At 40.3% G+C, this 13195-nt stretch overlaps 2 long non-coding RNA genes across 2 annotated transcripts; both read left to right on the top strand.

The window, feature by feature from the left end:
- The first annotated feature begins 1959 nt into the window (after window positions 1-1959).
- On the top strand, window positions 1960-3657 carry LOC127921821 (uncharacterized). The gene is made up of 3 exons (XR_008109694.1): window positions 1960-2133; window positions 2233-2595; window positions 2629-3657. It is a non-coding gene; the product is annotated as an uncharacterized LOC127921821 (long non-coding RNA).
- Window positions 3658-11067: 7410 nt separating this feature from the next.
- Window positions 11068-12138, top strand: LOC127921822 (uncharacterized). Its single transcript, XR_008109695.1, has 3 exons — window positions 11068-11665; window positions 11767-11847; window positions 12115-12138. It is a non-coding gene; the product is annotated as an uncharacterized LOC127921822 (long non-coding RNA).
- The last annotated feature ends 1057 nt before the right edge of the window (window positions 12139-13195 follow it).

The raw sequence follows: 13195 nt of genomic DNA, 5'->3' as shown, positions 1-13195 counted from the left end.
ATAGAGATCCCAACATTGCACCTGTCTCATTATGACAGCAGTGGCAGTTCTAACTTGTATGGCTCCAACCCCCCCAAATAAATCACCTTTCTGCACTAACTGTAATTGTTTTGCTCGAACCCCAAAATAAATCACCATTCTTCACTAACTGTAATTGTATGGCTCCACCCCCCATTCTTCACTAACTGTAATTGTATGGCTCCACCCCCATTCTTCACTAACTGTAATTGTATGGCTCCACCCCCCATTCTTCACTAACTGTAATTGTATGGCTCCACCCCCATTCTTCACTAACTGTAATTGTATGGCTCCACCTCCCCCATTCTTCACTAACTGTAATTGTATGGCTCCACCCCCCATTCTTCACCTACATAAATATCAAAGGAAATAACGGAGACAAATAGAAACAAATTGTAGTTTATAAATACAGAATAAAAAGATAATCAAATTATTGCACTAATACTAACAAAAAACACACAAATAAAACTAAAATGGCACAAATCCTACATCACACAAATAAAACTAAAATGGCACAAATCCTACATCACACAAATAAAAACTTATAAAGAAGAGAACCTGATTATTACACTATTGGTCTTCAAACAAGAAACACACAAACTAAATTGCACAAATGCCATCTAAACCCTGACCTTTCTTGCCTTCCTTGATGCAAAGTCATCAATTTCATCATCATAAGAAGTCTGCTCAGCAATTATATGGTTAATACTGATGACAGCAAGGCCACTAAGGCGTTCCTATGACATGGTGAACCTCAGGTAGGATTTGATGAGCTTCAGCTTTGAAAAGGTCCTCTCTGCTTCAGCTACGGTCACTGGAAGAGTGAGACTAATTCTGAGAGCAGTCCACAAATTTTGGATACATTTCTGAGAGCCTCATTTCGTGTAGAAATATCAGCAGCTCAAGCAGGGTCATGACCTTCGATGGCAAGTTCTTCCGTTCCTGTGCCAGCTCTCTGCCATCCAAGTCTGAGTGTTCTTTATAGTGCAGTGTCATACTCAGGGCCTCACAATGTTCTGTCAGCTCCTCGTTTGAGAGACTTTGGAAGGTTGACAGCACTCCAAACTTCTCTCCCACATTTTCCAATGTGGAAAATCTTTCCTGAAGGGCTGAGGTTGCAGCATCAACAACGACATTGACAGAATGTCACCACCAGCGTCTTCAGGGCATCACTCAAAGACTCATCAAATGATTTGAATGAAAAGTGCAGCTTTGTGGACCTCGTCCTTTTTTGTTGTAGAACGGCCTCTACATTCGTACCCTCGCAAATATCACAGTCATAACGCCTGTTGGTCTGTAGTCGCTGAGACCTCTCTCTGTCTTTCTGAGAAGACTGACTGCAACATCCACATGCATACTGGGAGACGGCATCAGCTTGCTCACATGTTGGGTCTGGCTCCAGATGCCACACCACCGTACAGATGCTGAAGCAGTATGATCCCACCTCCTCTGACAAGGACTGGGCCTCAATCTTTATCACAGGGTCTTTGCTTTGATCCCTCGCCTCAATCAGTGGCTCTCTCACCTCTGCTGCCTGATACCTCAGTGACTCAACACTTTTAACTTTCCTCTTTGATCCTCATTGCCGGTTCTTTCCATGTTTTCATGCAGTTTTGAGGTTCTGGACTGCCGCCTTGTGAAGTCAGCAAAAAACTTGCATGTTTCCAGTCTGTCATTTACATTTACATTTAAAGTCATTTAGCAGACGCTCTTATCCAGAGCGACTTACAAATTGTGTTTATTTTATGCAGGGATGCACACATAAACACACATGCGTGTACCCACGTGCGCACAAACACACCTGAAGAATCCTGCTGGGGAGAAGTGGAAACAAATGGGTCTACATTTCTGGAGAGGCCTGTGTGGCTGAGGAGGTAGATGGCTCCTCATCCTGAGGCTCAGAGATCATTTCTGAAGAGGCCTGTGTGGCTGAGGAGGTAGATGGCTCCTCATCCTGGCCAGTGCCAGAGGGTGCTCCATAATATTTCAGAAGTGCCCCTAAATGTACATGTTTTTATATATTTTTTTATTTCACCTTTATTTAACCAGGTAGGTTAGTAGAGAACACCTTTATTTAACCAGGTAGACTAGTTGAGAACACCTTTATTTAACCAGGTAGACTAGTAGAGAACACCTTTATTTAACCAGGTAGGCTAGTAGAGAACACCTTTATTTAACCAGGTAGACTAGTAGAGAACACCTTTATTTAACCAGGTAGACTAGTTGAGAACACCTTTATTTAACCAGGTAGGCTAGTAGAGAACACCTTTATTTAACCAGGTAGGCTAGTAGAGAACACCTTTATTTAACCAGGTAGACTAGTTGAGAACACCTTTATTTAACCAGGTAGGCTAGTAGAGAACACCTTTATTTAACCAGGTAGACTAGTAGAGAACACCTTTATTTAACCAGGTAGACTAGTTGAGAACACCTTTATTTAACCAGGTAGGCTAGTAGAGAACACCTTTATTTAACCAGGTAGGCTAGTTGAGAACACCTTTATTTAACCAGGTAGACTAGTTGAGAACACCTTTATTTAACCAGGTAGACTAGTTGAGAACACCTTTATTTAACCAGGTAGACTAGTTGAAAACACCTTTATTTAACCAGGTAGACTAGTTGAGAACACCTTTATTTAACCAGGTAGACTAGTTGAGAACACCTTTATTTAACCAGGTAGACTAGTTGAGAACACCTTTATTTAACCAGGTAGACTAGTAGAGAACACCTTTATTTAACCAGGTAGACTAGTAGAGAACACCTTTATTTAACCAGGTAGACTAGTTGAGAACACCTTTATTTAACCAGGTAGGCTAGTAGAGAACACCTTTATTTAACCAGGTAGGCTAGTAGAGAACACCTTTATTTAACCAGGTAGGCTAGTTGAGAACACCTTTATTTAACCAGGTAGGCTAGTAGAGAACACCTTTATTTAACCAGGTAGACTAGTAGAGAACACCTTTATTTAACCAGGTAGACTAGTTGAGAACACCTTTATTTAACCAGGTAGACTAGTAGAGAACAAGTTCTCATTTGCAACTGCGACCTGGCCAAGATAAAGCATAGCAGTGTGAACAGACAACACAGAGTTACACATGGAGTAAACAATAAACAAGTCAATAACACAGTAGAAAAAACGAGTCTATATACATTGTGTGCAAAAGGCAGGAGGTAGGTGAATAATTACAATTTTGCAGATTAACACGAGTGATAAATGATCAGATGGTCATGTGCAGGTAGAGATATTGGTGTGCAAAAGAGCAGAAAAGTAAATAAATAAAAACAGTATGGGGATGAGGTAGGTGAAAATGGGTGGGCTATTTACCGATAGACTATGTACAGCTGCAGCGATCGGTTAGCTGCTCGGATAGCTGATGTTTGAAGTTGGTGAGGGAGATAAAAGTCTCCAACTTCAGCGATTTTTGCAATTCGTTCCAGTCACAGGCAGCAGAGTACTGGAACGAAAGGCAGCCAAATGAGGTGTTGGCTTTAGGGATGATCAGTGAGATACACCTAATAATAATAAATAATAATAATATTCATATATACACCTGATCAGTGAGATACATCTGCTGGGTATTGAAATACAGTTTATGAGTCTGACACTCTAAATACATTTGTTGCACAATTAAATATAGATTTCATTATGCACAATTCATCAAACTGTCAGAATAGGAACCAAATGAACCACACAACCTCCTTGGCTAATTCTAGGCATAAGAGACCCGAAAACACTCAATATATCACAAAATATCCAACATTTCAGCATAATATAGATGTATTGGAAGTTAGCCTACAGCATTGGACATTCCCCTTTACTGAGCTCAGGACCCAGTCAGTTCAATGACAGAACACCTTTATGATGTCACCTCAATGACAGAACACCTTTATGATGTCAGTTCAATGACAGAACACCTTTATGATGTCACCTCAATGACAGAACACCTTTATGATGTCAGTTCAATGACAGAACACCTTTATGATGTCACCTCAATGACAGAACACCTTTATGATGTCACCTCAATGACAGAACACCTTTATGATGTCAGTTCAATGACAGAACACCTTATGATGTCACCTCAATGACAGAACACCTTTATGATGTCACCTCAATGACAGAACACCTTTATGATGTCACCTCAATGACAGAACACCTTTATGATGTCACCTCAATGACAGAACACCTTTATGATGTCAGTTCAATGACAGAACACCTTTATGATGTCAGTTCAATGACAGAACACCTTTATGATGTCAGTTCAATGACAGAACACCTTTTATGATGTCACCTCAATGACAGAACACCTTTATGATGTCAGTTCAATGACAGAACACCTTTATGATGTCAGTTCAATGACAGAACACCTTTATGATGTCAGTTCAATGACAGAACACCTTTATGATGTCACCTCAATGACAGAACACCTTTATGATGTCAGTTCAATGACAGAACACCTTTATGATGTCAGTTCAATGACAGAACACCTTTATGATGTCACCTCAATGACAGAACACCTTTATGATGTCACCTCAATGACAGAACACCTTTTACGATGTCAGTTCAATGACAGAACACCTTTATGATGTCAGTTCAATGACAGAACACCTTTATGATGTCACCTCAATGACAGAACACCTTTACGATGTCAGTTCAATGACAGAACACCTTTATGATGTCAGTTCAATGACAGAACACCTTTATGATGTCACCTCAATGACAGAACACCTTTATGATGTCAGTTCAATGACAGAACACCTTTACGATGTCAGTTCAATGACAGAACACCTTTATGATGTCAGTTCAATGACAGAACACCTTTATGATGTCACCTCAATGACAGAACACCTTTATGATGTCAGTTCAATGACAGAACACCTTTATGATGTCAGTTCAATGACAGAACACCTTTATGATGTCACCTCAATGACAGAACACCTTTATGATGTCAGTTCAATGACAGAACACCTTTATGATGTCAGTTCAATGACAGAACACCTTTATGATGTCACCTCAATGACAGAACACCTTTATGATGTCAGTTCAATGACAGAACACCTTTATGATGTCACCTCAATGACAGAACACCTTTATGATGTCACCTCAATGACAGAACACCTTTACGATGTCAGTTCAATGACAGAACACCTTTATGATGTCAGTTCAATGACAGAACACCTTTATGATGTCACCTCAATGACAGAACACCTTTATGATGTCACCTCAATGACAGAACACCTTTATGATGTCAGTTCAATGACAGAACACCTTTATGATGTCACCTCAATGACAGAACACCTTTATGATGTCAGTTCAATGACAGAACACCTTTATGATGTCACCTCAATGAAAGTTAACCAAATCAATAATGTGCTAGTTAGGTTGCAGGCTACACACATTATCATGATGAAACTGTGTGAAATTATATCCTATGTTATGGAAGCTATTTGGACAGAAAACTGAATATTGTCACCCTATATGTAATAGCATAGCGAGCAACATAGGCTAGCAACAGGCTAGTATAACTCTTAGGGTTAGGTCATCTCTTAATGAGTATAATATTATGCATGTAATGAAACAGGCTAGTATAACTCTTAGGGTTAGGGTTAGGTCATCTCTTTATGAGTATAATATTATGCATGTAATGAAACAGGCTAGTATAACTCTTAGGGTTAGGTCATCTCTTAATGAGTATAATATTATGCATGTAATGAAACAGGCTAGTATAACTCTTAGGGTTAGGTCATCTCTTTATGAGTATAATATTATGCATGTAATGAAACAGGCTAGTATAACTCTTAGGGTTAGGTCATCTCTTAATGAGTATAATATTATGCATGTAATGAAACAGGCTAGTATAACTCTTAGGGTTAGGGTTAGGTCATCTCTTTATGAGTATAATATTATGCATGTAATGAAACAGGCTAGTATAACTCTTAGGGTTAGGTCATCTCTTAATGAGTATAATATTATGCATGTAATGAAACAGGCTAGTATAACTCTTAGGGTTAGGTCATCTCTTAATGAGTATAATATTATGCATGTAATGAAACAGGCTAGTATAACTCTTAGGGTTAGGGTTAGGTCATCTCTTTATGAGTACAATATTATGCATGTAATGAAACAGGCTAGTATAACTCTTAGGGTTAGGGTTAGGTCATCTCTTTATGAGTATAATATTATGCATGTAATGAAACAGGCTAGTATAACTCTTAGGGTTAGGTCATCTCTTAATGAGTATAATGTTATGCATGTAATGAAACAGGCTAGTATAACTCTTAGGGTTAGGTCATCTCTTAATGAGTATAATATTATGCATGTAATGAAACAGGCTAGTATAACTCTTAGGGTTAGGTCATCTCTTAATGAGTATAATATTATGCATGTAATGAAACAGGCTAGTATAACTGTTAGGTTAGGTCATCTCTTAATGAGTATAATATTATGCATGTAATGAAACAGGCTAGTATAACTCTTAGGGTTAGGTCATCTCTTTATGAGTATAATATTATGCATGTAATGAAACAGGCTAGTATAACTCTTAGGGTTAGGTCATCTCTTAATGAGTATAATATTATGCATGTAATGAAACAGGCTAGTATAACTCTTAGGGTTAGGTCATCTCTTAATGAGTATAATATTATGCATGTAATGAAACAGGCTAGTATAACTCTTAGGGTTAGGGTTAGGTCATCTCTTAATGAGTATAATATTATGCATGTAATGAAACAGGCTAGTATAACTCTTAGGGTTAGGTCATCTCTTAATGAGTATAATATTATGCATGTAATGAAACAGGCTAGTATAACTCTTAGGGTTAGGGTTAGGTCATCTCTTAATGAGTATAATATTATGCATGTAATGAAACAGGCTAGTATAACTCTTAGGGTTAGGTAATCTCTTAATGAGTATAATATTATGCATGTAATGAAACAGGCTAGTATAACTCTTAGGGTTAGGGTTAGGTCATCTCTTAATGAGTATAATATTATGCATGTAATGAAACAGGCTAGTATAACTCTTAGGGTTAGGGTTAGGTCATCTCTTAATGAGTATAATATTATGCATGTAATGAAACAGGCTAGTATAACTCTTAGGGTTAGGTCATCTCTTAATGAGTATAATATTATGCATGTAATGAAACAGGCTAGTATAACTCTTAGGGTTAGGGTTAGGTCATCTCTTTATGAGTATAATATTATGCATGTAATGAAACAGGCTAGTATAACTCTTAGGGTTAGGGTTAGGTCATCTCTTAATGAGTATAATATTATGCATGTAATGAAACAGGCTAGTATAACTCTTAGGGTTAGGGTTAGGTCATCTCTTAATGAGTATAATATTATGCATGTAATGAAACAGGCTAGTATAACTCTTAGGGTTAGGGTTAGGTCATCTCTTTATGAGTATAATATTATGCATGTAATGAAACAGGCTAGTATAACTCTTAGGGTTAGGGTTAGGTCATCTCTTAATGAGTATAATACTATGCATGTAATGAAACAGGCTAGTATAACTCTTAGGGTTAGGTCATCTCTTAATGAGTATAATATTATGCATGTAATGAAACAGGCTAGTATAACTCTTAGGGTTAGGTCATCTCTTAATGAGTATAATATTATGCATGTAATGAAACAAACTCATCATCAAGCTCGAGACCCTGGGTCTGAACCCCGCCCTGTGCAACTGGGTACTGGACTTCCTGACGGGCCGCCCCCAGGTGGTGAGGGTAGGTAACAACATCTCCACCCCATTGATCCTCAACACTGGGGCCCCACAAGGGTGCGTTCTGAGCCCTCTCCTGTACTCCCTGTTCACCCACGACTGCGTGGCCATGCACGCCTCCAACTCAATCATCAAGTTTGCGGTAGGCTTGATTACCAACAACGACGAGACGGCCTACAGGGAGGAGGTGAGGGCCCTCGGAGTGTGGTGTCAGGAAAATAACCTCACACTCAACATCAACAAAACTAAGGAGATGATTGTGGACTTCAGGAAACAGCAGAGGGAACACCCCTATCCACATCGATGGGACAGTAGTGGAGAGGGTAGCTAGTTTTAAGTTCCTCGGCGTACACATCACAGACAAACTGAATTGGTCCACCCACACTGACAGCGTCGTGAAGAAGGCGCAGCAGTGCCTCTTCAACCTCAGGAGGCTGAAGAAATTCGGCTTGTCACCAAAAACACTCACAAACTTCTACAGATGCACAATCGAGAGCATCCTGTCGGGCTGTATCACCGCCTGGTACGGCAACTGCTCCGCCCACAACCGTAAGGCTCTCCAGAGGGTAGTGAGGTCTGCACAACGCATCACCGGGGGCAAACTACCTGCCCTCCAGGAAACCTACACCACCCGATGTCACAGGAAGGCCATGAAGTTCATCAAGGACAACAACCACCCGAGCCACTGCCTGTTCACCCCGCTATCATCCAGAAGGCGAGGTCATTACAGGTGCTACAGCTGGGACCGAGAGAATGAAAAACAGCTTCTACCTTAAGGCCATCAGAATGTTAAACAGCCACCACTAACATTGAGTGGCTGCTGCCAACACACTGACTCAACTCCAGCCACTTTAATAATGGGAATTGATGTAAAATATATCACTAGCCACTTTAAACAATGCTACTTAATGTAATGTTTACATAACCTACATTATTCATCTCATATGTATACGTATATACTGTACTCTATATCATCTCCATGTGTAACTCTGTGTTGTCTGTTCACACTGCTATGCTTTATCTTGGCCAGGTCGCAGTTGCAAATGAGAACTTGTTCTCAACTAGCCTACCTGGTTAAATAAAGGTGAAATAAAAAATAAAAAAATCTACTGCATCTTTATGTAATACATGTGTCACTAGCCACTTTAAACCATGCCACTTTGTTTACACACTCATCTCATATGTATATACTGTACTCGATACCATCTACTGTATCTTGCCTATGCTGCTCTGTACCATCACTTATTCATACATCTTTATGTACATATTCTTTATCCCTTTACACTTGTGTGTATAAGGTAGTAGTTTTGGAATTGTTAGTTAGATTACTCGTTGGTTATTACTGCATTGTCGGAACTAGAAGCACAAGCATTTCGCTACACTCGCATTAACATCTGCTAACCATGTGTATGAGGACCATTAACATCTGCTAACCATGTGTATGAGGACCATTAACATCTGCTAACCATGTGTATGAGGACCATTAACATCTGCTAACCATGTGTATGAGGACCATTAACATCTGCTAACCATGTGTATGAGGACCATTAACATCTGCTAACCATGTGTATGAGGACCATTAACGTCTGCTAACCATGTGTATGAGGACCATTAACGTCTGCTAACCATGTGTATGAGGACCATTAACGTCTGCTAACCATGTGTATGAGGACCATTAACATCTGCTAACCATGTGTATGAGGACCATTAACGTCTGCTAACCAGGTGTATGAGGACCATTAACATCTGCTAACCATGTGTATGAGGACCATTAACATCTGCTAACCATGTGTATGAGGACCATTAACATCTGCTAACCATGTGTATGAGGACCATTAACATCTGCTAACCATGTGTATGAGGACCATTAACATCTGCTAACCATGTGTATGAGGACCATTAACATCTGCTAACCATGTGTATGAGGACCATTAACATCTGCTAACCATGTGTATGAGGACCATTAACATCTGCTAACCATGTGTATGAGGACCATTAACATCTGCTAACCATGTGTATGAGGACCATTAACATCTGCTAACCATGTGTATGAGGACCATTAACATCTGCTAACCATGTGTATGAGGACCATTAACATCTGCTAACCATGTGTATGAGGACCATTAACATCTGCTAACCATGTGTATGAGGACCATTAACATCTGCTAACCATGTGTATGAGGACCATTAACATCTGCTAACCATGTGTATGAGGACCATTAACATCTGCTAACCGTGTGTATGAGGACCATTAACATCTGCTAACCGTGTGTATGAGGACCATTAACATCTGCTAACCGTGTGTATGAGGACCATTAACATCTGCTAACCGTGTGTATGAGGACCATTAACATCTGCTAACCGTGTGTATGAGGACCATTAACATCTGCTAACCGTGTGTATGAGGACCATTAACATCTGCTAACCGTGTGTATGAGGACCATTAACATCTGCTAACCGTGTGTATGAGGACCATTAACATCTGCTAACCGTGTGTATGAGGACCATTAACATCTGCTAACCGTGTGTATGAGGACCATTAACATCTGCTAACCATGTGTATGAGGACCATTAACATCTGCTAACCATGTGTATGAGGACCATTAACATCTGCTAACCATGTGTATGAGGACCATTAACATCTGCTAACCATGTGTATGTGACAAATACAATTTGATTTGATTTGATGATGATCCTTCTTTAACCCACAGGAAGTCCCACCCAGACTACTTCAAAATGGTGAAAGTCGTAATTGGAATGCCCGGGCTAAAATATGCTTTTGGGCACTAGAGTCCTCTATACATGTTTATGGCACACAACTAAATACAGACGCAGAAGTACATTCTATTAATACAATGGCCAGTGGTGGAATGGGGTGTGTGTGTGTGTGTGTGTGTGTGTGTGTGTGTGTGTGTGTGTGTGTGTGTGTGTGTGTGTGTGTGTGTGTGTGTGTGTGTGTGTGTGTGTGTGTGTGTGTGTGTGTGTGTGTGTGTGTGTGTGTCAGGTAAATGGCAGTGATGTGGTGAAGGTGGGTCATAGACAGGTTGTACTCTGCAGTGCTATGTAACCCTAACCCTATGTTGAATGTGTGTGTGTGTGTGTGTGTGTGTGTGTGTGTGTGTGTGTGTGTGTGTGTGTGTGTGTGTGTGTGTGTGTGTGTGTGTGTGTGTGTGTGTGTGTGTGTGGTGTGTGTGTGTGTGTGTGTCAGGTAAATGGCAGTGATGTGGTGAAGGTGGGTCATAGACAGGTTGTACTCTGCAGTGCTATGTAACCCTAACCCTATGTTGAATGTGTGTGTGTGTGTGTGTGTGTGTGTGTGTGTGTGTGTGTGTGTACGTGTGTGTGTGTGTACGTGTGTGTGTGTGTGTGTGTGTGTGTGTGTGTGTGTCAGGTAAATGGCAGTGATGTGGTGAAGGTGGGTCATAGACAGGTTGTACTCTGCAGTGCTATGTAACCCTAACCCTATGTTGAATGTGTGTGTGTGTCAGGTAAATGGCAGTGATGTGGTGAAGGTGGGTCATAGACAGGTTGTACTCTGCAGTGCTATGTAACCCTAACCCTATGTTGAATGTGTGTGTGTGTCAGGTAAATGGCAGTGATGTGGTGAAGGTGGGTCATAGACAGGTTGTACTCTGCAGTGCTATGTAACCCTAACCCTATGTTGAATGTGTGTGTGTGTCAGGTAAATGGCAGTGATGTGGTGAAGGTGGGTCATAGACAGGTTGTACTCTGCAGTGCTATGTAACCCTAACCCTATGTTGAATGTGTGTGTGTGTGTGTGTGTGTGTCAGGTAAATGGCAGTGATGTGGTGAAGGTGGGTCATAGACAGGTGGTGTCACTGATCCGTCAGGGAGGAAGTCAACTGCTGATGAAGGTTGTTTCAGTCACACGCAAACCTGAGTCCGACTTAGTCCGTAAGAAAGGTACGGGACAGTGTGTGTGTGTGTGTGTTTCTGTGATAAAGGTGAATGGATGGGTTTTGGTCATGCTGTGACTCATTTGATTGGCTGACATCCCCCAACAGCACCTCCTCCGCCTAAGAGAGCACCCAGCACGTCGCTCACACTGCGCTCCAAATCTATGACTGCTGAACTGGAAGAGATAGGTAGGAGAGAGAGAAAGAGCGAGAGACGCACACACACACACACACACACACACACACACACACACACACACACACACACACACACACACACACACACACACACACACACACACACACACACACACACACACACACACACACACACACACACACACACACACACACACACACACACACACACACACACACACACACACACACACACACACACACACACACACACACACACACACAGTGAGTGACCTGATCTGTACTTTCTCCTGTAAGCCTCTGCCAGGAGGAGACGAGGGGTGAGTGTGTGTTGTGTTGGAATTGTATTGTGTAGTAGTGCTATGTAATGTTGTGTAGTAGTGCTATGTAATACTGTGTTGTAGTGCTATGTAATACTGTGTTGTAATGTTGTGTAGTAGTGCTATGTAATGTTGTGTAGTAGTGCTATGTAATACTGTGTTGTAGTGCTATGTAATATATACTGTGTAGTAGTGCTATTTAATACTGTGTTGTAGTGCTATGTAATACAGTGTTGTAGTGCTATGTAATACTGTGTAGTAGTGCTATGTAATGTTGTGTTGTAGTGCTATGTAATACTGTGTTGTAGTGCTATGTAATACTGTGTTGTAGTGCTATGTAATGTTGTGTAGTAGTGCTATGTAATACTGTGTTGTAGTGCTATGTAATACTGTGTAGTAGTGCTATGTAATACTGTGTAGTAGTGCTATGTAATACTGTGTTGTAGTGCTATGTAATGTTGTGTAGTAGTGCTATGTAATACTGTGTTGTAGTGCTATGTAATGCTGTGTAGTAGTGCTATGTAATACTGTGTTGTAGTGCTATGTAATACTGTGTTGTAGTGCTATGTAATGTTGTGTAGTAGTGCTATGTAATACTGTGTTGTAGTGCTATGTAATACTGTGTTGTAGTGCTATGTAATACTGTGTAGTAGTGCTATGTAATACTGTGTTGTAGTGCTATGTAATGCTGTGTAGTAGTGCTATGTAATACTGTGTTGTAGTGCTATGTAATGTTGTGTAGTAGTGCTATGTAATACTGTGTTGTAGTGCTATGTAATACTGTGTAGTAGTGCTATGTAATGTTGTGTAGTAGTGCTATGTAATGTTGTGTAGTAGTGCTATGTAATACTGTGTTGTAGTGCTATGTAATACTGTGTTGTAGTGCTATGTAATTCTGTGTTGTAGTGCTATGTAATACTGTGTTGTAGTGCTATGTAATACTGTGTTGTAGTGCTATGTAATACTGTGTTGTAGTGCTATGTAATACTGTGTTGTAGTGCTATGTAATGTTGTGTAGTAGTGCTATGTAATACTGTGTTGTAGTGCTATGTAATTCT

This window comes from Oncorhynchus keta, unplaced genomic scaffold, assembly GCF_023373465.1.
Source record: "Oncorhynchus keta strain PuntledgeMale-10-30-2019 unplaced genomic scaffold, Oket_V2 Un_contig_23704_pilon_pilon, whole genome shotgun sequence".
Classification (NCBI taxonomy): Eukaryota; Metazoa; Chordata; class Actinopteri; order Salmoniformes; family Salmonidae; genus Oncorhynchus; species Oncorhynchus keta.
This window is presented reverse-complemented; position numbering and strand designations above follow the sequence as displayed.